This window comes from Mustela putorius, unplaced genomic scaffold (genome assembly GCF_011764305.1).
Source record: "Mustela putorius furo isolate JIRA1106 unplaced genomic scaffold, ASM1176430v1.1 tig00003836_pilon_pilon_pilon, whole genome shotgun sequence".
NCBI lineage: Eukaryota > Metazoa > Chordata > Mammalia > Carnivora > Mustelidae > Mustela > Mustela putorius.
In genome coordinates this window covers 25,484,760-25,510,846 of record NW_025421989.1, presented here as the reverse complement: position 1 = coordinate 25,510,846, position 26,087 = coordinate 25,484,760, and positions in this window count along the sequence as shown.

Sequence of the window (26,087 nt, the reverse complement as noted above, 5' to 3'; positions counted from 1 at the left end):
ACCTATGTCTTAAAGGATAAATAGGAGTTATCCAGATGAAAAAGGATGAGGGACATAGCAGACAGAGGGCCAGCACACATAGAGCCACAGAGGAGTGAGAGAACCTGCTGTGTTTGGGAAACTGCCTTTAAGTAGACATCTAATTTGTGTGGGGAAATAATCCAGCTTTCAGAGGGCTCTGTGGGCACTTTTTGCCTAAGGGGGCTCATAAATTATATCAGAATTCAGGAACTGTGAGGCTTCCTCCTTTGTTCTTGTTCAGAGTTGCCTTGGCTATTTGGGTTCTTCTGGAATTCCATTTACATTTCAGGACTGCTTCTTCTACTTCTCTAAAAAAATGTCATTGGAACCTTGGTAGGGATGGTCTTGAATCCACAGATATCTTTGGGTAGTATGGACATTGTGACAATATTCATTCTTCCAATCCATAAACGCAGGATACCTTTCCATTTATTTGGATCTTATTCAATTTCTTTCATTCATGTCTTACTGTTTTCAGTGTACAGATTTTCACTTCATTGGTTTAATTCATTCCTAAGTATTTTATTGTCTTTGATGCTACAGGAAATGGGATCCTTTGATTTCTTTTTCAGATAAAATAATGTCTCCTGGTGATCGGGGTAAGATTCAAATCATCAAGCTCACAAATCTCACACCACGATGCACAGGGAGATTTTCAGAGCCACTGACACTGTATGGAGTAAGAAAGATTCAAAGAGAGAGTACAGCAGTTTTGACTAGACCCACGGGAGAAGTGTATCACTGAATGACAATAATTGTTAATATTCTTGGGCTCTTTCTACGTGCTTGGCACTGTTCTCAGTGCCATAACTGTGTTAACTCATTTAATAATTACAGTAGTCCCATAAGATAGGTACTAGTCTTCCCATTTAACAGGTGAAGAAACTAAGGTTAAGAAAGATTAAGGAGGGGCACCTGGGTGGCTCAGTGGGTTAAAGCCTCTGCCTTCGGCTAGGGTCATGGTCTCAGGGTCCTAGGATCGAGCCCCACATCGGGCTCTCTGCTCAGCAGGGAGCCTGCTTCCCCCTCTCTCTCTACCTGCCTCTCTGCCTACCTCTCTGCCTACTTGTGGATCTCTGTCTGTCAAATAAATAAATAAAATCTTTAAAAAAAAGAAAAAAAGAAAGATTAAGGAACTTGCCCAAGAGTACATGGCTCACAGTAGTTAAGCCCAATTCAAACCCAAATGGTCTGAAACCATCCCCTGTGTGCTTAACCTCTGTGCCCTACTGCCTCCAGGATGAGGGTAACGTGAGCATTCAAAGAACTGTTTAACACAATGAAGGGCTGTACTCAGATACGGATAATACATCCATAATATTTAAATTGTCGAACATCCTTTTGAAAGGGGAAACAAATGAAAGCTGGCTTACTCTGCTGCCTCTCAGAAACCGGAAGGATTGCAAGGTAAACCTAAAAATGTCTGACTGAATTTTCTACCACCTTCTAATGACTGCATGACCTGTTCTATTATTGAAAGAGGTAACACTTAGGGTGGTAGCCGAGAGGACAGGAATGCTTACACATCACAGTGAAAAATGGCTCTGAAGTATGCAGAAAGAATCAATTCCCGTGTTACTTTAGTTAAGAGACTAAATTAAGATTAATTTGATGCCACGTATTTTGACAGAATCTCAAATGATCTCATTCCCAAGACCCAAAATATTGTTACGGAAGATAAACAGAGCTTGTGCTCTTGGGTTTAAAGTATGATCGTTACCTTTGACTTGATTTGATTAGAGTGTATTGAAGACATGCTTTTCATGTTGCTATGGAGCTGCAGTAGAAAGCTTAAAGATGTGCTTCCAGATTTTCCAGCCCAGTGGTTCTCAATGTTTAATTTCTGTCTCAACAATGATCTCATGAGTAAACATTCTTTGATGTGACTTCCTGGCCCATTAACTAGAACATCACACTATTCTTCACCCACTCAGGAAAGTATGGTATGCCACCCACTCAGGAAAGTATGTTATGCCAATTCAGGAGAGCAGTGCTATAATAGGAATAAGTTTGCACCCGTTCCTTCTGTTAATAAGAAAAGCTATCACTCCTGGGCAATACTTTCTGTTAGTGTATACACTGTATGTGCCCTTCTAAGCTCTCTCCTATATCCCAAGGGTGGAAACTTGGAAACTCTATTTCCCACATTCTCTTGTGAACAGGGTTTCGATTTGATTTCCCCCATGAGAAGCACCTGCATGATACTTTGAAGCTGGGAAAGAAGAGGAAGCAGTCCATTGGCATCCTGCTGTCCTGAAGCATCATAACAGAAGACAAGAAGGCAGAGGGTCCCAATGCAACTTTTCATCATCTCAGCCCATAAATCATCACTTTTGTTCACAGTCTATTGCCCAGATCTAGTCAGTTAGGTGAAAACTTGAATATTTGGTAAGAACTACAGGTCTGTATTACAGGGCTTTATACATTTGATCTATTTATATTTGTGTCATTTGGATCATTGTTAGATCAAAAGGAAGTAGAAAGGTCTGGGCTGGAATGCACATCGAGCCAGTCAGGTAACTATGAAAGGCATTAAGACTTGCTAGGTAAGAAACAACACGAAGTGGGAGACAGTAGGGGAAGGGAGAGTATGAGCCAGGATGGTGTCACAGTGCTCTGGGCTGAAGAGGGGAGGTCGAAGGAGCCAATGATAGTTGACTGGGAAGAAGCCAAAATGGGTGGAATCAATGGGTGTTAATAAATCTTAGCTGATGATCTGGACCAAGGAGAATATCTGTCAGTGTTCCTGATTTATGTATGGTTGTAAAACAAGATATGTTTTTAAATGGCCATGACAAATTGGAACAATGATCCTTAAAGAATAATTTTTTAAAAAGATTATTTATTTATTTGAGAGAGAGAGCAGAGTGAGCAAGAGAGAACACAAGTTGGAGGAAGGGGCAGAGGGAGAGGGAGAAGCAGGCTCCCCACTGAGCAAGGAGCCACACTCTTGGGGTTTGATCCCAGGGCCCTGGGATTATGACCTGAGCCAAAGGTAGACACCTCACCGACTGAACCACTCAGGTGGCCCAAGAATATTTTTTTTAACAATATGGAACTCATGCGATCTTTTGATTAAATATTCAAGCAATATGTAAGCATATGAAGTAGGAAGTGCCAATCTCCCACATAATCCTAATCCCAAATAGAGCATCCATTGATTATGTATATTATCTATTATACATGTAAGTAAATAAATGGATGCATAGACATTTATCTAAATGTAGACCACACAGGCTGTTCTATAATCTACCTAAAAATATTCTATCATTCTGTCTTTCCTTGCCATCATATATGGCTTTACCTTATACGTTTCAGAGATAACAGGATATCACACTCTAAAGTTACCATAATCGATTCAGCCAATGAGAATGGACATGTATCTTGTTTCATTCTCTTGATATCATAGAAATGCTAGAAAACATATTTTTGACCATACATTTCTGTGCATATATGAAAGGATATCTGTAAGATACAGTTCTAGAACTAGAATTTTTGGGTCAAAGAATATGTGTGTTGAAATTCTATATACATCGACTATTGCTCTTTGGAAATATTGTATCGATTTATATTTCCACCGTCAGTATATAAACGTGAATTGCATATTTTAGGAATGTAGTATACAAGTTTTTCACACAAGGATCCATGCAATCAACAAAATCAGCCCTTGGGGAAGTTTTCAGCACTTAATGGAAAGTTGAAGTGGCAGCATTCCTGATGCCATCACAGTGACATTTTCCACAGCTCACCTCAGCTGTGTATAGGTGGGCTATGAGTGGATTAGAAAACTGCAAGAGCCTGTGGGATTGGTAAGGGTAGTTTTCAATGTGTGCTTTGCTATAGTTCTTTCTTTCTTCCTGAAGGGATGGAAGGTACTACCTGTAGAATTTCCATTTAAGTTGATGGAGGTAAGGACTGAGGGATCTGAGTTATCAGAGCACATAACTGGGTTTTATTTGTTAAATTTGTATGATATTGGTACTACCCCTACTTTGTATGGACAACGGTTACTGTGTCTAGAAGGTAAAGGACAACCTTTCAGAGTATTAGGACTATTTTAGACACAACACAATTTATATGTAGGCAGATCAAGTTCTTTACATGATTTTTAAAGTTGGTAATGTTAGGAAAAAATATCCAACTTAAAGACTTCTGGGGTTAATCCCATGCTTTTTCTGGGCTGAGACCAGATTCTGAATTTATTCAAAATTTTGTTTAGATCCCAAGTATACTCTATTGAGATAATTTTTCTCAAGCACGAAATCCATGTATTTATTGAATAATCTGGATTCTAAAAATTATCTTTTATCCAAATGTTACATAACGTTGAAAAGTTACTCAGACTTCTGTACTTTTCAGAGAGACCTCAACAGGCTTTTTTTCCTCTAAAAACTGGAACTTGGAAACTAGACGTATAAACAATTTCTAAGATTAAATCAAAATTTCCACACTTATGCTACTCAGATGAGTTCTAGACTCAGTACCTATAACCTTCCTGTACTCTCTCTTTAACTTCTATCATCATATGAGTATTTTTCTCTATTTCACTTCTCTCACATTTATCTGGTGACAGAGGTCATTAATAGTATCTCCCGACATTTTAAAATCTTTTTCTCAAAATAACATGGACTTTCTCTTCTATATCATTGTCCTTTCTTGTATTTTTTTGTTTATTTGTTTCACAGTTTTCCCACGCTCTATTAAATTTCCTTAAGAAATGACCCTGGCTGGCACCTGGGTGGCTCAGTGGGTTGAACCTCTGCCTTCGGCTCAGGTCATGGTCTCAGGGTCCTGGGATCGAGCCCCGCATCGGGCTGTCTGCTCAATGGGGAACCTGCTTCCTCCTCTGTCTCCCTGTCTCTGCCTAGTTGTGATCTCTGTCTGTCAAATAAATAAATAAAAATCTTTAAAAAAAATGACCCTGGCATTAGGATTTGGTTTCTTTATGTAATATCACTGATCCACTTTAAATCATTAGTAACTTCATAAAATCAATGTTTACTCTACCTACAGAAAGTATCATAGGTTGGAAAGTATCTGGGTAGGGTCACATGGAGTATAGACTGGCTAGTATTTCTCATTTGGGAAACCACAAAGGCCCTTTAGAGAAAGAACCCTGTGCTGGGCTGCAGGCAATTTAAAGTAACAGACTGCATTTTAGTCATCATTGAATCCTCAGTCTAAAACCATAAAAGCCATTTAATGGGATGTCTATACATATTTATTGAATAAATGTAGTTACCTGGCAAATGGCTGAGCCAGCATGGCCAGGACTGCTGCAATTTCTCCAAGGCCGTGTAGACACCTGATTACACATGCCTAGAGACATATATGTATATGTACATATCCTAACTCTGCCTGTTGGGATCTGAGTCATTATTTTATAACACTTTCACTGTCCTTACTGAGATTTTTCATGTTTTCCTCTTTGTTCTATTAACATAGAATTTCCATTCTTGGGCATTATTGAACAGAAATATGTAGATACAGATACCAAGAGACATATATGAGAATGCTCATAATGTTATTCTTATTAATCTCCAACTGTAAACTACCAAAATATCAATATGTTAGATTATAATAGAATACTGCACAGCAATACAAATGAATAGCTATATACCATGGATGCTTATGAAGATTTAGAAAGAAGTCAACACTTAAGCACTTAAAAATGTAAAAAGATTAAGCACTTAAAAATGTAAAAAAAAAAAGATTAAGTACTATAACTGCATATATGTTAAGTTTACAAAAAGGTAAAACCACTCTATAGTTTTAGAAAACAGGATACTAGGGTGCCTGGGTGGCTCAGTGGGTTAAAGCCTCTGCCTTCGGCTCGGGTCATGATCCCAGAGTCCTGGGATCAAGCACCACATGGGGCTCTCTGCTCAGCAGGGAGCCTGCTTCCTCCTCTCTCTCTCCCTGCCTGCCTCTCTGCCTACTTGTGATCTCTATTTGTCAAATAAATAAATAAAAATCTTTAAAAAAGTTATTAGAAAACAGGATACTGGTTACTTTTAGGAAAAAAGCTTAGGTTAAAACTGGGAAGAAGTATGGAAGGGGTTTCTGATGTGCTGCTAATGGTCTTTTTCTTGTTTTGGGAGATGGTCACATGGGTGTGTTTTGTGACAATTCATAGACTTGCATAATCATGATTTATGTATTCTTTTCTGTATATGTCATCACTCCATAAAAACTTGCTTAAAAATTAAGTACACTTCTATACAAGTACAAATTCATAGCTAGTATCTAGAAGGATAGACAACTTGGGAGCTTTTAGGCTGCAGTATAGAGGAGGTAATCAAAGTGCCATTTACAAGTGATATCATTATGTATATACATGGAAAATCCAAAATAATCAATGGACAAATTAGTAGAATTTAACAAGACTGTTGGATATGAAATCAACATTAAATATCAATTATAGGGGCACCTGGGCTGCTCAGTCAGTTAGGCACTTTTGGCTCAGGTCATGATTTCAGGGACGTGGGACTGAGCCTCATAGTGGGTTCCCTGGTCAGTATGGAGTCAGCTTGAGATTCATTTTCTCTCTCTCTCCCTCTGTCACTCCTCTTGCACACACTCTCTCTAAACTAATAAATATTTTTAAAAGATCATTTCACTGATACAGTGAGGCAACACCTACATCTACTTTAAGCCCCTCTAAAAACAATCTAAAGACTAACAGAACAGATCTTCCACAGCTAGTCATAGAAAGAAGGCTACATTGAAGGGAAAAGAGGGGGCAGAAACACAGTTGGGAACCAAACCCCCAGTGTTACTAACCACAAATGGGAGGGACATCATGAGCATGGAGGACTGAGAGAATTGGACCACATACCAGACACCCTTAGCTCTGATGACCCACACCGAGAAGGTAAGTCCCCATAAAATCTGGCTTTCAAACTCAGCAGGACTTGGGGAGGTTTGATGGTTCAGTCATTTAAGCATCTGACTCTGATTTTGGCTCAGGTCATGACCTCAGGGTTATGAAATCAAGCCCCACATTGGGCTCCATGCTGGTTGTGCAGCCTGCTTAAGATACTCTCTCTTTCTCTCCCTCTGCACCCCCCAACTTGTGGTCATTTTCTCTCTCTCTCGCTCTCTCTCTCTCTCTCTATCGTAAAAAAAAAAAAAAGAAAAAAAAAGAAAAAAAAAGAAAATCAGTAAGACTCAACTCCAGGAGCTTTAATAAGTGGTGGGGTGGTGCTTAACCCCAGGAGATGGGGAGGGTATTAGGAAAAGAAGTCTCTGCCCTTAGAGTCAGCACACTAAATACACAGTATGAGACACAGTAGAGAAGTAGCAGTTTGGAAAGTGCCTGAGGTATATGTGAAGGAGATTTATTGGTTAATCTTAGTTCATGGTCAGAGGGGCAGGGGATATTCAGGAGGTTTCTACAGGAACAACAGTGCTTGTGGACACTCTTGACAAAATGGGTTTAGAGGGAACATACTTCAACATAATAAAACAATATATGAGAAGCTCACAGCTAACATCATATTCAGTGGTGAAAAACTGAAAGCTTTTCCTCTAAGATCGGGAATTAGACAAGAATGTTCACTCTTAGCAGTTTTAATCAACACAGACTGGAAGTCCTAGCCATAGCAATCCAGACAATAAAAAAAATAGAAGGCATCAAAATTGGTAAGGAAAAATAAAGCTGTCATTATTTGCAGAGGACATGATACTATATTTTAAAAAGTCCTAAAGACTCCACCAAAAAAACGATTTGAACAAATGAATTCAGTAAAATTGCAGGATACAAAATCAACACACAGAAATCTGTTGCATTTCTGTACACTAATAACAAAGTAGGAGAGAGATAAATTAAGAAAACAATCCCATTTACAATTGCATTAAAAGGAATAAAATACCTAGGAATAAATTTAACCAAGGAGGTAGAAGACTTATACTCTGAAAACTACAAGACAATGGTGAAAGAAACTGAAGATGCCACAAACAATGGAGAAATAAACCATGCTCATGGATTGGATTGGAAAAATTAATATTGTTAATACTACTAAAGCAATCTACAGATGCAATGCAATCCCTATCAAAATACTAATGGTATTTTTCACAGACCTAGAAGAAATACTACTAAAATTTGTGTGGAACCATAAAAGACCCTGAAGAGCCAAAGCAATCTTGTGAAAGGACAAAGCCAGAGGTATCACAAACCCACATTTCAAACTAGACTACAAAGCTGTAGTAATCAAAAGAGTAATGGCACAAAAACAGACACAGAGATCAACAGAACAGGATAGAGAGCCCAAAGATAAACCCACATGTATTTGGTCAATTAATCTATAACAAAGGAGGAAGAATATATAATAAGACAAAGTCAGTCTCTTCAATAAACTGTGTTGGGAAAACTGGACAGCTACATGCAAAAGAAGAAAATTGGACCACTTTCTTACACCATACACACAAATAAACTCAAAATGGATAAAAGACCTAAATATGAGACCTGAAATTGTAAGACTCTGAAATGAGAACATGGGCAGTAGCTCTTAGACATCAGCCTCAGTAATGTATTTATGGATATGTCTCCTCAGGAAAGAGAAACAAAAACCAAAATAAACTCATGGAACTATCCCAAAATTAAAAAAAACTAAAGCTTTTCAGGGAAGGAAACCATCATAAAAACCAAAAGACAAGTTAATGAATGGGAGAAGATTCTTATAAATGGCATATCTGATAAGGGGCTAATATCTAAAATATGTAAAGAACTTATATACTCAACACCCCCCAAAAAGCTACAGATAGTGTAATTAAATATGGGCAGAAGACCTGAATAGACATTTTTCCAAAGAAGACATCCAGTTGGCCAACAGACACATGAGAAGATGCTCAATATTACTCATCATCAAGGAAATGCAAATCAAAACCACAGTAAGATGTCATCACTGCACATTCATCAGAAAAACTGGTATCAAAAGTCAAGGAATAACAAGTGTTGATGAGCATGTGGAGGAAAGTGACCGCTTATGCACTGCTGGTGAGAATGTAACATGGTGCAGCTAGTGTGGAAAGTCACAGGGATGAAAAGTACAGCATAGGGAATATAGTTGATTATATTGCAATAACCTTAAATGCAAAATGACAGTGACTACACTGATTGTGGTTGACACTGAGCAATGCATAGAGTTTATGAATCACTATGATGTACAACTGAAACTAAGATAACATTTTATGTCAATTACACTTCAGTAAAAAACCCTTCACATTACTTATCTTATGCAATTAACTCAACACCTACATTAAGGTTATCCAGAGAAACAAAAGGAATGGATTCACTCTCTCTCAAGAGATTTATTAGAAGGAATTGGCCAGGTAATTATCGAGGCTGAGCAGTCAAGAAGCAGGAGAGCCCATGATAGAATTCTAGTCCAAGTTCAACAACATGAAAAAGTAGGAGAGCTGATGATGTAAGTGTCAGTCCAGGTCCGAGTACAAAGGCAGGAGTAGAGTGATGTCCCAATGAGAAGACAATCAGGCAGAGAGAGTATTTCCCCTTTACTCAGCTTTTTTTCCCACTCAGTCCATCAATGGATTGGATGAATCCACATAAATGGGGGAAAGCAATTTTCCTTACTCAGTTTACTGATTCAGTTGTTGATTTCATCCAGAAATCCTCTCTCAGACAAACTCAGGATAATGTTTAACCAGATATCTGGGAACCCCATAGCTCTGTCAAGTTGATACAAAATTAGCCATCACAACACCACTGTGGTGTAACTATTGAAATAGAGAGGTTAACAAATGTGTGCTGAAGCCACACAGTTTTAACTACAAAACACACATTCCTTTTTTTTAGAGAGGAAAGAGAGAGGAATGGGGTGAGGGGCAGAGAGAGAATCTTAAAGCTCCTCACTTGGTATGGAGCCTGACATGGGGCTTGGTCTCACAACTCTGAGACCATGACCTAAGCTGAAATCAAAAGTAGTACACTCAACTGAATAAGCCACATAGGTGCCCCAGAGCACACATTCTTTTTAAAAATGTTATTTGTTTATTTGAGGGAAAGAGAGAGAGAGAGCACGAGCACATGAGTAGGGGGAGGGACAGAGGGAGAGGAAGAAACAGACTCCTTGCTGAGCAGTGAGCCTGACCCAGGGTTCAATTCCAGGACCCTGACATCATGACCTAAGCTGAAACAAAGTCTAACTGACTGAGCCATCCACGTGCCCCTATAATTTATTTTTAATGTTGATTTCATATCCAACAATCTTATTAAATTCTACTAATTTGTGTATTGATTATGTTGCATTTACCATGTACATACATAATGATATCATTTATAAATGGCAGACACTTAACCAACTGAGCCACCCAGGTGCCCCTCATGACATACATTTTATTTTTTGTTTATTTAAATTTTTCAGTGTTCCAAGATTTATTATTTATGCACCACACCCAGTGCTCCATACAATAATTGCCCTCCTTAATACCCACCACCAAGCTCACCCAACCCCTCACCCCCTCCCTTCCAAAACTTTCAGTTTGTTTCTGAGTCCACAGTCTCTCATGGTTTGTCTCCCCCTTCGATTTCCCCCAATTCACTTTTCCTTTCCTTCTCCTAAAGTCCTCCATGTTATTCCTTTTGTTCCACAAGTAAATGAAATTGTATGATAATTTACTTTCTCTGCTTGACTTATTTCACTAGCATAATCTCCTCCAGACCAGTCCGTGTCGATATACTAAAGTTGGGTATCCATCCTCTTTGATGGAGGTATAATATTCCATTGTATATATGAACCATATCTTTTTTTTTTTTTAACCATATCTTCTTTATACATTCATCTATTGAAGGGCATCTTGGTTCTTTCCACAGTTTGGTGATTGTGACCGTTGCTGCTATGAACACTGGGATACAAATGGCCCTTCTTTTCAGTGCATCTGTATCTTCAGGGTAAATACCCAGTAGTAAAATTGCAAGGACATAGGGTAGCTCTATTTTTAATTTCTTAAGGAATCTCCACAATGTTTTCCAAAGTGGCTGCACCAACTTGCATTCCAACTTGCATTCCCACCAACAGTGTAAGAGGGTTCCCCTTTCTCCACATCCTCTCCAACACACGCTGTTTCTTATTTTGTTAATTTTGGCGATTCTAACTGGTGTACGGTGGTATCCCAGTGTGGTTTTGATTTGAACTCCCTGATGGCTAATGATGATGAGCATTTTTTCATGTGTCTGTTAGCCATTTGTATGTCTTCTTTGGAGAGGTGTCTGTTCATGTCTTCTGCCCATTTTTTGATGTGATTATCTGTTTTCTGGGTGTTGAATTTGAGGAGTTCTTTAGAGATCTTGGATATCAGTCTTTTGTCTGTAATTTCATTTGCAAATCTCCCATTCCGTGGGTTGCCTCTGTGTTTTGTTGACTGTTTCCTTTGCTGTGCAGAAGCTTTTGATCTTGATGAAGTCCCAAAAGTTCATTTTCACTTTGTTTCCTTTGCCTTTGGAGACAAGTCTTGAAGGAAGTTGCTGTGGCTGATGTTGAAGAGGTTACTGCCTATGTTCTCCTCTATGATTCTGATGGATTCCTGCCTCACGTTGAGGTCTTTTATCCATTTTGAGTTTATCTTTGACAACACACATTCTTAATTATACTTTGTATTACTGTTCATCTAGTTTTATATGAGCCTGACTTATCTTTGTGTCCCTCATAATATCTCACAGTATTTTGTCCAAAGGTCTTGGTTTATATATCATTATATTCCTTAAAACATTGACTCATCTGAGTCAGACTAAATAAATAAAGCATTCAGAGGCTTTTGCCATTCATTTAAGATGAGTCCTGAATAAATTTTCAAATCTTTTGCTTTAGCAAAGTGAATTCTCAGTACAGGATGAGATCATTTGTTTTTGGAAACCATGAAAAATATATCTTGACAATAGGTTTTTGTATTTCACTGGTTTTTCTTCACAAAGAAAACAAGCAAACACACAATGAAGTTTATACACAAATCACTGCAAAGGGAAATATCAGGAAATCAGTAATTCCCCCAAATGGAGTATTTTCTAAAGGTCTTTTTCTTTCCTCGGTGAATGAAAATTTACTAGCAAAGACCAAAAGTGCATTGCCCCTGGTATTCACACTGTTCACTCTTATGTAATCTCCTCCCACTGAGTGCAGAGTGGACCTAGTGACATGATTCTAAGTAGAATATGGCAAAAGTGTTAGAATATCATTTCTGCAATTAGGTTATAAGACTGACTTGCCATCTAGCCCTCCTCCTGGCACTCTCTCCTGCCCTTTCACTTGTTCACTGTGATGAAACCAGCTGCCATACTGGAAAATGTTCTACAGAGAGGTCCATGTGTCAAGGAAGTAAGGAAGGCCAACAGCTTATGAGGAACTGAGGTCTCAGTCAAGAGAATATGAGGAACTGAATCCTGTCACAACCATGTGAGCAAGATAGGAAGCAGATCTTTCCCAGTCAGGACTTCGAGATGACTTTAACCTGTGGGAGATCCAGAGGACCAGCTAAACCGTGCCTGGATTCCCAGGCCATTAAAAACTGTGAGGTTAAAAATGTTATTTTGAAGCCACTAATTCTGGGGATAATGTGTTATGCAGTAATAGATAATACAGGGCTGCAGTTCTAGCTCCACATTGTATGCCCATGTGGCAGTTCCCTATAGGTTTAGCATTCTTGTGTATGTTGTGGAGATGGGAGAGGGTTTTAAAGGTCTGTTAGTTATTTGTTCTTTGGCATTCAAGCTGATTCAGTTTTCCCAAAAGTGAGAAATAATGATAATTGGTTTGTCCTCTGTTCCCACCCACCAACACACATTCCTATTCAATCATTTCATGCCTCATGCCTTGGGCCACACAAATTGAAAGGGTGAGTTTACGAACACCCCCCAAATCTATGTTTATTTATTATGCATTGCATCCATATATAGATATACTAATATGTTATATATAACACAGTCCCAAATTTAGGTATTACAAAAATATGAGGCAGAAAATAAATAATAGCTCTGAAGAATACTGGCTTGGCTGACACTTACTCAGTCTCTCAGTTCTCATCTCAAGAGCCACTTATCTGGAAGTCTTCCTTCTCCCAACCAGGTCAGATCCTCTTTCATAAACCTGTGTGAATCTTCTTTCCCCTGAGCACTGATCTCAACTCATGATTCCAATTATACATTAATTGCCAGAGTTAACTTATTAATCTCTGTCTCCCACACAAGACTAAAAGACCCATGGTTACAGGGACCACCTGTGCTTTTTCTCTCACGTGCAGTCCCAGAGAAGGACCCTGTGCTTGGCAGAGAATGAAAATTTAGGTTGTAGAACAAATGGAGAAATGATTCCTATGACCCCGTTCTTTTCACTTCCCAGATCTGAGTCTCCTGTTGTCAAGCTGGAGAGCCAGATCTTCCCATGGGGATTCTGGTGATCTGTTCGGCATATTGGTGCTCTCCTCCTATCTCCTCTGTCACTTCCTGTGGACTGCGTAGACTGTGAGCTTCCTTACGTTACCTCCACTGGAACCCTTAAGCAGTGTTGCTTGGCCAGGGTTGGACGTGAACCCCAATGTGAATAGATCAGAGTGAGGGTCATTCTCACTGCCAAAGTCACCTTCTCTTACCCCAATCTTCTGAGATCTATGAACCCTGGCTCCACTAACTTTTGGGCACATTACATGGAAAGTCAGAGGGTTATCATACTATTTCATAGGGTTCCCATGAAAATCAAACGATAAAAGGCACATGAAAACAACTCTGGAATTGTAAAACATTACTCAAACAAATATTTGTTGTTTTCCTTATTGTATGACTCTTCCTTGAGAAACAAATATGAAAAATGATGGGAAATACCCTGTTTGAAGATTTTGTAATTCATTCTGGGGTGGGGGGAAGGGGATAAAGCACACAGACAGGCTCACTTGTAAAACTATCCAGTCAGGAAGTGATTTTCCTTCTGGGTCAGATCAAAGTAAACCAAGGTTTACTGATTCAGCTGTTGCTACTAGACACCACCCGTTTGGCATGGATTAAGTGTCAGCTGTTAGACCCAGCACATTTAGTTCCAAACCCTCCATGAAAGATGCTGAGGTGAAGCCCAGATCTTCTGTCTAAAAAGTGATTATATATTAAGTCTAGAAACAAGCTTGAAATATAATATACTAATGTGGAGGGCCACAAGACATAGGGTCTGAGGCAGTAATTTTGAGACAGTGTGAAGATGATTCACTTGGAAATTTTGTTAACATTCAGATTGCTGGACCCCACAGCCAGATATTCTGACATGCTGGCCCTTGGATGGGGCCTATGAATCTGCATTTATAACAAGCTGTCATGTGATGCCAGCGCCACTTGTCTGTGATCCCACACACTAAGTAGCATGGACCTAAGAACAACTGTTTTTCTGCCTGGTGTGACATATTCAAACTGGGCAGGCTTATAAGCCAGTTTCAGTTCTGTGAAGATGTTCTTTCTAACCAATAAAAGACCCATGTCTAAAAAGAGATTGGAAATACTTCTAGGTTATGGGAACTTTGTGTATGGAACTAGCAGCACATGGTCTACCTAAGGAAAAAATGAAACAAACAACAATAGGAAATCTTTGGTTTTCTATAGGAATAAGATATAATCTAGAGAGAAAAATTGTATCCTATTTCTTTACCAAACAAAATTTTGAACATGAGTACAATGGTTTGTCAGTTTACTGAATAATGTCACACTACTTACAATCCTCTGGGGGTGGAGTTTAGAGATGGGTAACATCTAATCCAATTCCCTTAATTTATATACAGTGACAGGGGTTCTGTGCCCACTGAAGATAAATGGCACAAGGTCGTACAGATAATTGAAAGCAGGGCCAAGATCATGATCCACATCTCCTGGTTGTGAGTACAGTATGCTTTCCCATCTGAGAATTTCCTTCCTTGCCAGGAAGGAGCAAGTTCTGTATACAGTTGGAAACTTCTCCTGGCCTCATCAGCAGCAAAGATTAGAGTGAAAATCTCTCAGCCACTTTAGAAAATATTTTGGCTGTTCCTTAAATGATCCAATACAGAGTTACCATGTGACCCAATAATTCCACTCCAAGGTTTATATATACCCAAGAGAAACGAAAACATTTGTCCACATAAGAACTTGAACATGAATGTTCATTGCAGCATTGTTCATAATGACCAAAAGGTGGAAACACAAATGTTTCAACAGATGAATGGATAAACAAAATGTGATCTATCCATTTAACGGGATATTATTCATCCATAAAAAGGAATGAAACACTGATACATGGTAAAGCATGGATGAACTTCGAAAACATCCTAAATGAAAGAAGTCAGTTACAAAAGACCACTATCTGATTTCTTTCAGTGAAAGACCAGAATAGGAAAATCTATAGACACAGAAAGTAGATTAGTGGTCTCTTAGGGCTGGGTTGGGGAGGCACAGGGGAATAGGGAAACAATAGCTAAAAAATAAGGGATTTCATAAAAATCTGAGAAGAGATCATAGGCAGTGATTTTTCTGACATTGATCACAGCAAAATTTTTCCAGATATGTCTCCTGAGGCAAGGAAAACAAAAGGAAAAATAAACCACCACCAAAATAAAAAGCTTGTGCACAGTGAAGGAAATGACGAACAAAACTAAAAAGCAACCTACTGAATGGGAGAATACATTTGCAAATGACATATCTGATAAAGAGCTGGTATCCAAATATGTATAAAGAACAGATACAACTCAAAAATAAATAACCCAACTAAAATGAGCAAAAGACATGAACAGACATTTCTACAAAAAAGACACAGACACATGAAGAGATGCTCAACATTACTCATCATCAGGGAAATGCAAATCAAAACCACAATGAGATATAACCTCATACCTGTCAGAACAGCTAAAAATCAACAACATAAGAAACAACAAGTGTTGACGAGGATGTGGAGAGAAAGAATCCTTCTTGTACCACTGGCGGGAAGGCAAACTGGTGCAGCCATTGTAACAGCATGGAGATTCCTCAAAAAGTTAAAAAGACAACTACCCTATTATCCAGTAATCACACCACTGGGTATTAATCCAAAGAATAAAAACATTTAATTGAAAAGCTATATGCATCTCTATGTTTATTGTAACATTATTTACAATAGTCAAATCATGGAAGCAGCCAAAGTGTCCACGGATAGATGAATGGATAAGGAAGATGTGGTATGTATATACAATGGAATATTATTCAGCCATAAAAATGAAATCCTGCCATTTGCAATGACATGAATGGAACTAGAGAGTATAATGCTAAGCAAAATAAATCAGAGAAAGAGCAAGACCATATGATTTCACTCATATGTGGAAGTAAAGAAATAAAATCAATGAGCCAAGGGAAAAAAGAGAGAGAGAAACCAAGAAACAGACTCTTAACTACAGAGAACAAACTGATAGTTAGTGGGGGTGGGGGGGATGGGTGAAATAGGTGAAGGGTATTAAGAGTACACTTATCATGATGAGCACTAAGTAATGGATAGAATTGTTTAATCACTATATTGTATACCTGAAACTAATATAACACTATATGTTAACTATACAGGAATTAAAATAAAAAACTGAAAAAAAGAACAATAAATGCTAAAAAATAAGAGGTTTCTTCATATGGCATATGAATTATATATTAATGAAGATATCACAAAAGCTGACTTCAGGCAGAATTACCATTATACTACTTGTCAACAACACTACTAAGAGAGTTAAAGGGACCTATGACAAAATCACTCCAAGAACATTCTTCCTAGTTCTGGATTTAGATAGCTTGGCATTAAAGACTATGTTTCTTGGGGGTGCAGAGATGATGTAAGTGCATAAAAATGTATCTTGAATACATTAGCACATTTATTTTCCTGCCTCACGTCTAATTCACTCTTTGCATCAGAAGGACAGGGTAGTGAGTGTCTGGCTGGCTCATTTTATAGTGGTTATGTACCTAGCATATCTGACACTTATAGAAGATCATTCTTTAACAAACTCCTTCTCTAAATGGCAGTATTATTTTCAGTAATAATCATGTAATAATCAATAGTAACCATATTTTCGTGATTCATTTTTTAGTACAGAAACATACAGCAAGGGTAAAAGCAAATTTTAAGAAGTTATTCACATACCCCTTTAAGGATACTTGATACAGAGTATACACACGGATGGGGTATGAAGTAAATTACTTATACTTTCTCAACAAAAATATGATACTTTGCAGTTCATGCTTTCACTGTTTCAAATTTTTTAAGGAGGTTTCCTATTTTTTTTTATTTTTTAAAGATTTCATTTATGTATTTGTCAGAGAGAGAGAGACAGAGAGAGAAAGAAAACACAAGCAGTGGGAGTGGCGGGCAGAGGGAGAAGCAGACTCCCTGCTGAGCAAGGAGCCCAACTGGGGACTCCATCAGAGGACATAGGGATCATGATCTGAGTCAAAGGCAGACACTTAACCGACTGAGCCACCCAGGTGTGTAAGGTGATTTTCCAGGAAGATAGTGAAGGATTGTTTCAGGATGGTATTGTGCAGACCTATGGAATAATCAGTCCAAATTGGAGTAGGAAGACAGAAGATTCCAGAAGGGCTAGCTCTCCACATTCTAAAAAATGTTACTGGTAACTTGCTTGATGTATTTGGCATTAAAGACTATGTTTCTTTAAAGACACTGTTTTAAACTTTAGACACAAAACTCTAAATGGTTATGCAAAATGTGAAAATTTCTGATTCTTCTTTATAATACTTACCTTATCTACCTATGTATCTATCGATCTATGTGTCTCTTTTTCTATCTTCATATATATCTATCATCTATCTATTTATTACTATTCTTGTTTACTTTGAATCTACTGTTTGACCACAAGAATACTTAATGCCATAGGGTTGCAAACAAACACTGTGCCCAAAGCAAGCTTGAAAAATTCCAAATTGCAATGAAATTCCTCAGGAAACAAATATGTGTAGGCGAGTACACACGTGTCAGGGATAACAGCAGCACACTGGAAAACACTGAGTTTCCCTTCTTAACTTCTTAACTTCCATGTGGAATAAAATGCATATTAAAAATATATACATGCTGTTGTGATGAGCACTGGGTGTTAATATGCAACTAATGAATCATTGAACACTACATCAAAAACTAACAGAGTACTAATGTTGGCTAAGTGAACATAATAATTTAAAAAGTATATACTTGCTATGTTGAAGCCAACACATATATTACTGAAACTCAGCCGTATCCACAGCAATTGCCTAAAACTTAGGGACATAAAAGGCTTTGCCATTGTTTATAGTTGCTGGCACGCGGTGATAATAAAAAGCAGGTTGGTTTTAGTTAGCTGTTATCATGTTTGGGTTCTTTATAGATCCACACTTCCTTTTGCCTATACTCAGGGTGAGCTGCTCCCACCACCAGGCCCTTGTTATGCCACTGCTCTCCAGGTACCCAGCCGGTGCCCAATAAGTAACTATTTGATGGAATGGACCCAAATAAACCCAGCTAGAGCATTCAATTGCTTCATATGGTTGAATAAAAAAACATAAATAAAAATTAAAAATAAGAAATATATAGGTTGCTAAGTATCTCAGCTCCACTGGTTTAATGAGAACAAAAAATGAATAAGACAAATGCATGCAATAAACTGGCAGCATCAAAATAAAAGTCAGATCTAGTTAAAACTAATCATTAGGATTCAATTTCTGAAGCATCCTGTACTTTACTGTAGCATTGGCCAGGGTCACCATCAAGTGAACCATAAGTTATCAAAGTTTATTACTTCATTTGCAAAATAACTATGAAATGGCAGCTTAGGGAATTTTTGGACAGGTGGCATTTGGCTCAAAGACATTTTCTTTTTCAAAGACATTTTGACTCCGCTTCTTCAGTTATCTTAGCTTAGAGGGGTAGATAACAAGGTTATAAACATGGAAGGGAAAATGAGGTAGAGATGCAGTGTTCAATTTAGTCATGCCACTCTTGGCTTCTTCCTTCTTCCCTCCATATTGTTTAATTTAAGGACAGTAATATGTTCTAGGAACAGAAAAACAAGGTGATACTATTGTGAGTGCTTGCAGCCAGTGAATAGTAGTTGCTTAGGGTTCATCCCATTCGAATACACAGAGAGGTTATCACCCATATTGTTTGATCACTTTCAGTGAGTTTGCCCCAGTTGCTAGCTTAAATTTCAGAACTGGCCCTATTTATGCTGGGGTTATGAAAAAAACCTGACAGATACACAGGATACTCAGAAGAAAGTGTTCTGGTTAGTAGTTTGTAAAGAGAAGTAGTAAGTGGGATTTCTGGAACAGCTCTGTAGGGGGACTGACCCAGGTGCCATACACAGCTTCATGCTTCCCCTTGACCCTTCTTTCTCTGCGTAGGGAACAGGAGTAATAACACCATTTTTATTTTTAGCAACCTAACCAGCAATGTCAGAAGCCTGCAGAGAAGCTTAGGCAATAATGGCCCCATTCCTTTTGAACTGGTATTTGTGTCAAGTAAACATTAAGGGGTAAAGTTCCAAGTAAACACGAATGAGTAACATATATTTATATAGCTAATATATTAAACTAATAAATAAAATTATACATGTTATCTAGGGTACCATCATCTTGTAGTGCTCATGGATTCCAGGGTTATGTGGCCTTTGTTGAAGGCAGAGGGTGGAGGGTGTGTTTTTAAGGGCAAGGCCTGGGAGAGGCTAACATTACTTCTAACAACAACCCGCTGGCCATTGCCAAATCACACAGCCGCAACCTAGACTAAGAAACATAGCCTATTCCTAAGGCCAGAAATACAATAAAGAAACGGGAATTGTTAAAAATAATTATGGGTCTTGGCCCTGTAAGTTTATAACCTGATTTCCTGGTTTTCAATTTTACATAATATACACTGATTGCTTACTATGGAAGGCAAAGTTATTAATCACAAACAATTTTCCCCTTAATTACCACCACCTCCGATACCTCCTCTCCTTTCACACTTCCCTTTTTTTCCAGTCCTCTAAAAAAAGGTTGCGTCTTCTAAAAAATTGCTGGCTAAATATGTATTTAATATGGACATATTTATGATGATATAAATAGTGTTTATTGATGAGTCACAAAGCATACTTTGGTATTTCTTCTGTTGTACCTACTTCTGTTTCCCCTGGAGTTCATAATTACTGTATTTTGTTTTTAGTGTAATGTGGACGACTTGCTGATTTATCCCTAAACTCATAACAGAAGTTTATTTTCTTCTCCACTGAGTACTTTCAAATACATCAAGCAAGTTACCAGTAACATTTTTTAGAATGTGGAGAGCTAACCCTTCTGGAATCTTCTGTCTTCCTACTCCAATTTGGACTGATTATTCCATAGGTCTGCACAATAGCATCCTGAAACAATCCTTCACTATCTTCCTGGAAAATCACCTTACATCCCTCCTGTGTGAGATCCCGTCTCCTGCATCAAGTATCTTTTTTTCTTGTCTTATTTCCTTATCTTGGTGAAGCATCGTCCAGTAGCTTCCAGAGAAGTTGCCTTTAAAGTACATTTTTAGACACTGCTTATCTGAAAATGCCTTTATTCTCCCTTCCTCCTCAATTAGTAGATTGTCAAGTTATAGAATTCTAGCTACGAAATCACTTTGCCTCAATTTTGCATGTAATTCTCCACTGTCTCCCAAATTGTAGCTCTGCTTTCACAAAGTCAGATGCCATTCTCACCCTCAATCTACGTCATGCTACTGGTTTGATGTTTTCTTTTTTCTGTTTTGTTTTGTTTGTTTGTTTGTCTTTAGCTCTGAGGGTTGTTAGAACCTTTTTTTTCCCCATGGGATTCTGAAATCTTGTACTCATGTATCACGGTGTGGGTAATTTTATACCTATAGTATTTGGGCATTCATCTGGAAACCTGCATCCTTCAGTTTTGCAGATGTATTCTCATATTTTATTAAAGATTTTTTTTATTTATTCATTTGACAGATAGAGATCACAAGTAGGCAGAGAGGCAGGCAGAGAGAGAAGAGGAAGCAGGCTTCCTGCCAAGCAGAGAGCCCGATGTGGGGCTCGATCCCAAGACTCTGGGATCATGACCTGAGCCGAAGGCAGAGGCCTGAACCCACTGAGCCACCCAGGTGCCCCTCTCATATATTTATTTTTATATTTCCCTTACTCTGTTCACTTTGTTTCAGTGGTTCTCTCTTTCTGTACCTCCTCTTTATAAGATGTCAGATATCCTTAAGTAACTTTGCAATTTTCTTTTCTCTCCTCTTTTCTGTTTTCTTCTGGTTCAGTGTCATGGAGAATGATCTCAACGTTGTCTTCTAACATTTCTACTGAATATTTTTCTCTATTTTTCTTCTTCTCTTTTTTTTCCCTACAGAATATTTTTCTTCACTTCAACTATCTATATTTCATTTCCAGGGGCTCTTATGCTCTGAATTATAAAAATGTCATCCTGCTCTTGTTCTATGAAAGCCCACCTTCTCCTATGTCACTGAGGAGGCTACTTCCAGGTATTTAAAAGGTCTTCTTATGCTCCCTGCCTTGTAACCATTTGGTTTTGGTCCATGGCTTTGATGTTTGTGGCTTCCCTTGAATGTTTAGTAATTCTTGGCTGATGTTTATATATACAACATACCAGCACTGAAGTGGTGGCTGATGGCTCTGCATGTGTGGGTAGAGGTAGGCTTGTCTCTATGCTGATTTGGTACTTTTTTTTTTTTTTTCATTTTTAGTAGTTCTGCCTAGTATACTACCAGTGACTTTTCAGCCAGAGCTTCACAGTGTAATCACCTAAGTGGCTTCAAAAGTCATAATTCACAAGGTGTTATCTTCAGATACACTAATTTCATTGTTTTGTAAGGAAGCCTGTGTATTGGAGTTTTAAAAAGCTCCCCAGAGGGGCACCTGGGTGGCTTAACATCCTAAGCCTGGGTGCTCAACCTGGTTGAGCATCCAAACACTGCTTTTGGTTCAGGTCATGATCTCAGCATGGCTCCACACTCAGTGGAGTCGGCTTCTCTCCTTCTGCCCTCCCCACCGCACTCAAATAATTTTTTTTTTTAAATAAAAGCTCTCCAGCTGATTCTAACATACAGTCAATAGAAAGTATTGGCTCAACCTTGCCAGAGAGTATACCTCCTGTCCACTAGGGAAGGAGACCTAGGTGTCTAGGAGTCAGTAAAGCCATTACAGAGCCTCTTTCTTTTCAGTCCTACCTGTATCTATGCCTTAATTAGTACTTCAAATCTATGGTTTCTGAACCTTTCTGGAGTTCTGGAGCATCAGTCAGTTAATTTATGGATCTTGCTCCCCACATAGTCTGAGTTTAGCTTCCCTTGGTCTTCTCGGTCAGTGATTACTATCTTCTCTCCGTCTTCCAACACTTGCCTGCAACGGTTCATCTTTACCATATCCTCTTTCTTTCCCTTTGTTTTTGTGGACTGTGCCAATTTAATTTCTTTTCAGTCATTTCGTTGTTGTTTCGGGAGGGAGATTTTAAATGCATGTGGGACATATGCTTATGCTAATACTTCATCTTCATCACCTCACCAATTCTTACTCATGCCTCAGATTTCTGCTCCACTTTTGCTTCCTCAGAGAAGCCTTCTCTGGCTGAGCCACCTAAGCTTTGTTTCTCCATTATCATCTCTCATGGCATTATTCTTCCATCAGGGAGGTTTGAGGCAAGATCTGTGAGTTCTAGCAGGTTCCCTTGCCAGAGTTCCTTGAGTAAAAATGGGAAAATAAAGGAGCCAGGACCCTAACCAGGAAGTATGGGTGTGGGCAGCAAAACACATAATTTCAATCATTCCACCTATGAGATATGTATGCTTTTATGGGTTTCTAGATGTTCGACAAATAGCAAATGAAATTTTAAAAGTTTGTTTCTAGTGGATTTTCCTGGCAGGTCCACAGAGATAGTCACAGAATGAGTACTCAACAAAATCATGAAAAATTTTTTAGATTTGTTTCCTGAATCTGCAGGAAAATCTGAAGAGCTAATTGTGCAGCCGCTGCCTAAAAGGCCATACACGTGGGTGCACGTGTGTGTGTGTGTGTATGTATGTGTCTATCTATGTACATGGCTTTAAACACTTACCATTTCTTTTTTTCCCCTGTTTTTACTTTTATTTGCATCATTTACTTTATGCAGAATTTACTCCCAGGCCATAAATTTTTGTTTCTTCAGTTTCTTTTGGGACAGCTTTTTTTTTTTTTTTTTTTCCTGTGCAACCTCCTCTTCTGGCTTAGGAACAATCTGCTCTTTTGCAGTGAGGATATCTCAGTGTTGCAGGGAGAGAGCATGAGTGCGTCAACCCAACCATGAGCCCTGTAAGTTCTACCCTGCATCTTGGGGGCTTTGTTCACCTGTATGTGCTCCATAACCAGAGAATCAACATCTGGACCCTTAAGTTCAGCCTTATTCTCTGCATCTTTAAGCATGCACAGTAAAAATTCAGCACTCTCTTTGGGTCACTGATCCTGTGTCCAGACCCACTGTTCAGCCTGGGTGCACCTGCCAGCGCCACCATTGGAGTGACAGAATGGCACCCATTGCTTCAGCAAAGTGACATCTTTCAGATACTTGGTGGCTTTTTGGACACACATACCCTTGATGGTCTGGGCAGTTTCACACGTGTTCTTGTAGTGAACATGAAGATCTGAATCTCCTGGTTCGCATGATTTTGTGGGGTCTTCTGGTCGAGTGAGTAGTGAACCATTTTCAGATATCACCTCAGGCCACTTATGGGAAGAGCAATGCTTAACATTTCTAAGGCTAGGATCTTAGTATATATCTTGATTTTTTAAAAAGATTTTATTTATTTATTGGACAAAGAGAGACACAGCGAGAGAGGGAACACAAGCAGGGGGAGTGAGAGAAGGAGAAGCAGGCTTCCCGCAGAACGGGGAGTCCGACATGGGGCTTAATCCCAGGACCCTGGGATCATGACCTGAGCTGAAGGCAGACGCTGAACAACTGAGCCACCCAGGCATCCCATGTTTTTTTTTTTTTTTTTAACCTAAACTTTAAAAATATATTTTGGAATAGACAATGCCAAGATACAAAAGAGTATAAAATGGAAAGCTTTTCTCTAACTACTCAGTTTCCTTCCTCTGAGTGAGTAAGTAAGATCAATCTCTCTGAGAAATATTTGCACTTATAAATTTTATAGCTATCAAACACAAGTGGCAGCATATGACACACACTCTTTCAGGTTTTACTTTTATATTTTATAATATATCTTGGAATTCATCCACACTCTTCTTATATACAGATTTGATTCTTTCTAATGGTTGCATAATATTCCAGTGGGTAGGATATATCTTAATTTCTTCAGCTGATTGCTTATTAATAGACATATATGAAAATGTTTTTAATAACTTTGCACTAGTTTTATTTGTATAAAATAATGCTACATAGTGCCAAATCATTACCCTAGTTAAGTCTAGCTACTATCCATCACCATACGTTGTTACAGTTTTTTGTGTGCGATGAGAACTTTTAGGATCGCTCTTAGCAACATACAAATTTGCAATTCAGTTTTATTAACTATAGTCACTGTGCCGTATGGTACATCCCCGGACTAATTTATTTTATAACTGGAGATTTGTACCTTCTGACCTCCTTCACCCATCTTGCCCTCTATCCCTACCCCTACCCCCACCCCCAGTCTAGCAACCACCAAGCTGTTCTCTCTTTTCTCGATTCCACATGTAAATGAGATCATACAGTACTTGTCTTTCTCTGTCTGACTTATCTCACTTTGCATAATGCCCTTAAGGTCCATCCATGTTGCTGCAAACACATATATGAAAACTTTGTTTCCAATACTGCTATTATAAATGACACAGTAATAATAAAGCTGCGTATATGACATTTCACACATGTCATAAAATGTATGCTTTCCACTAATCTCATTTAACATCTAAATGATCTTAATAGAGATAAAACAACATTCTTTCTTAAGACTATATATTTATTTAGAGAGAGTGTGAGAGCAGGGGGAGGGGCAAAGAGAGGGAGAGAATCTCCAGCAGACTCTGGGCTGAGCATGGATCCCAGTGCAGGGTTCGATCCCACACCCCTGAGGTCATGGCCTGAGCAGAAACCAAGAGCCGGATGCTTAATTAACTGAGCCACCCAGGCGTTCCCCACTTTTTTTTAAATCATTATGGTGTAGCACAGTGAATGGGCTGTGGAAGGTAAGACTGTAAGCAGAGAAATGAGGAGCAGGAGGCTACTGCACTAGTCCACGTGAGAGAATGAGGGTAACCTGGTCTGGAGTGATGGCAGAGGGCCAAGTTGGACATTTTATCTGAAATAAGTTAATTGGCCAACAAGGCCATTAGATACATAAAACTAGACTTAACAAGTGAAATATGTGTCAGAAATTCATATTTGGAAGCCACTGGCAGATAGATAGACACTGACCTTGGGCATTGGATGAGGCACTATGGGGCACTAATTGGGCAACCATGGGGTGAGATTGGAAGAGGCCTTAAGGCTGCACTCAGAGAAAGGACAACATTTGTTCTATGGGGAACAGAGAACAAGTTATCTAAGGAGAACAGAAGGGAAGATTCAGAGAAGTAGGAATAAAATCAGGTGAACATATTGTCATGATCTCCAAGGAAATTGTGTTTCAAAAAGGAAGAAATAACCAACTGATATTTATTTTTCGTTTCCAAAAAATACTAAGAAAAGGTCCTCTTCTGCACTTTATTCAAGGCTTTCACAGTCCACTTAACTTTTTTTTCATATCACTTTTTTGGGGGGTTTGCAACTCTAATTTAAACATGTGGTGATTCAAGTAATTGTGTCTTCCAATGAGAATGTAAGCTTCATGAAGGCAACAGTAACAGAGCCAGTAGGTGTAGTAGTTAAGGTCATTGGTTACCTCGCCAGAGGGAAGAGACAAGGGGATGACAGCCAGAGGGAATGGGTAGAGAAGATGAGAGATGAGAACGTGGGAAGCAAGTATAGATAATGGTCCTGAAAAGTTTGGCCATGAAGGAGGAGAGAGATGGGGCAGCAACTGGAAAGCGAAGTAGGACTGGAGGAGGCAGAGTTATTTTCACCAACAAAAAATGTT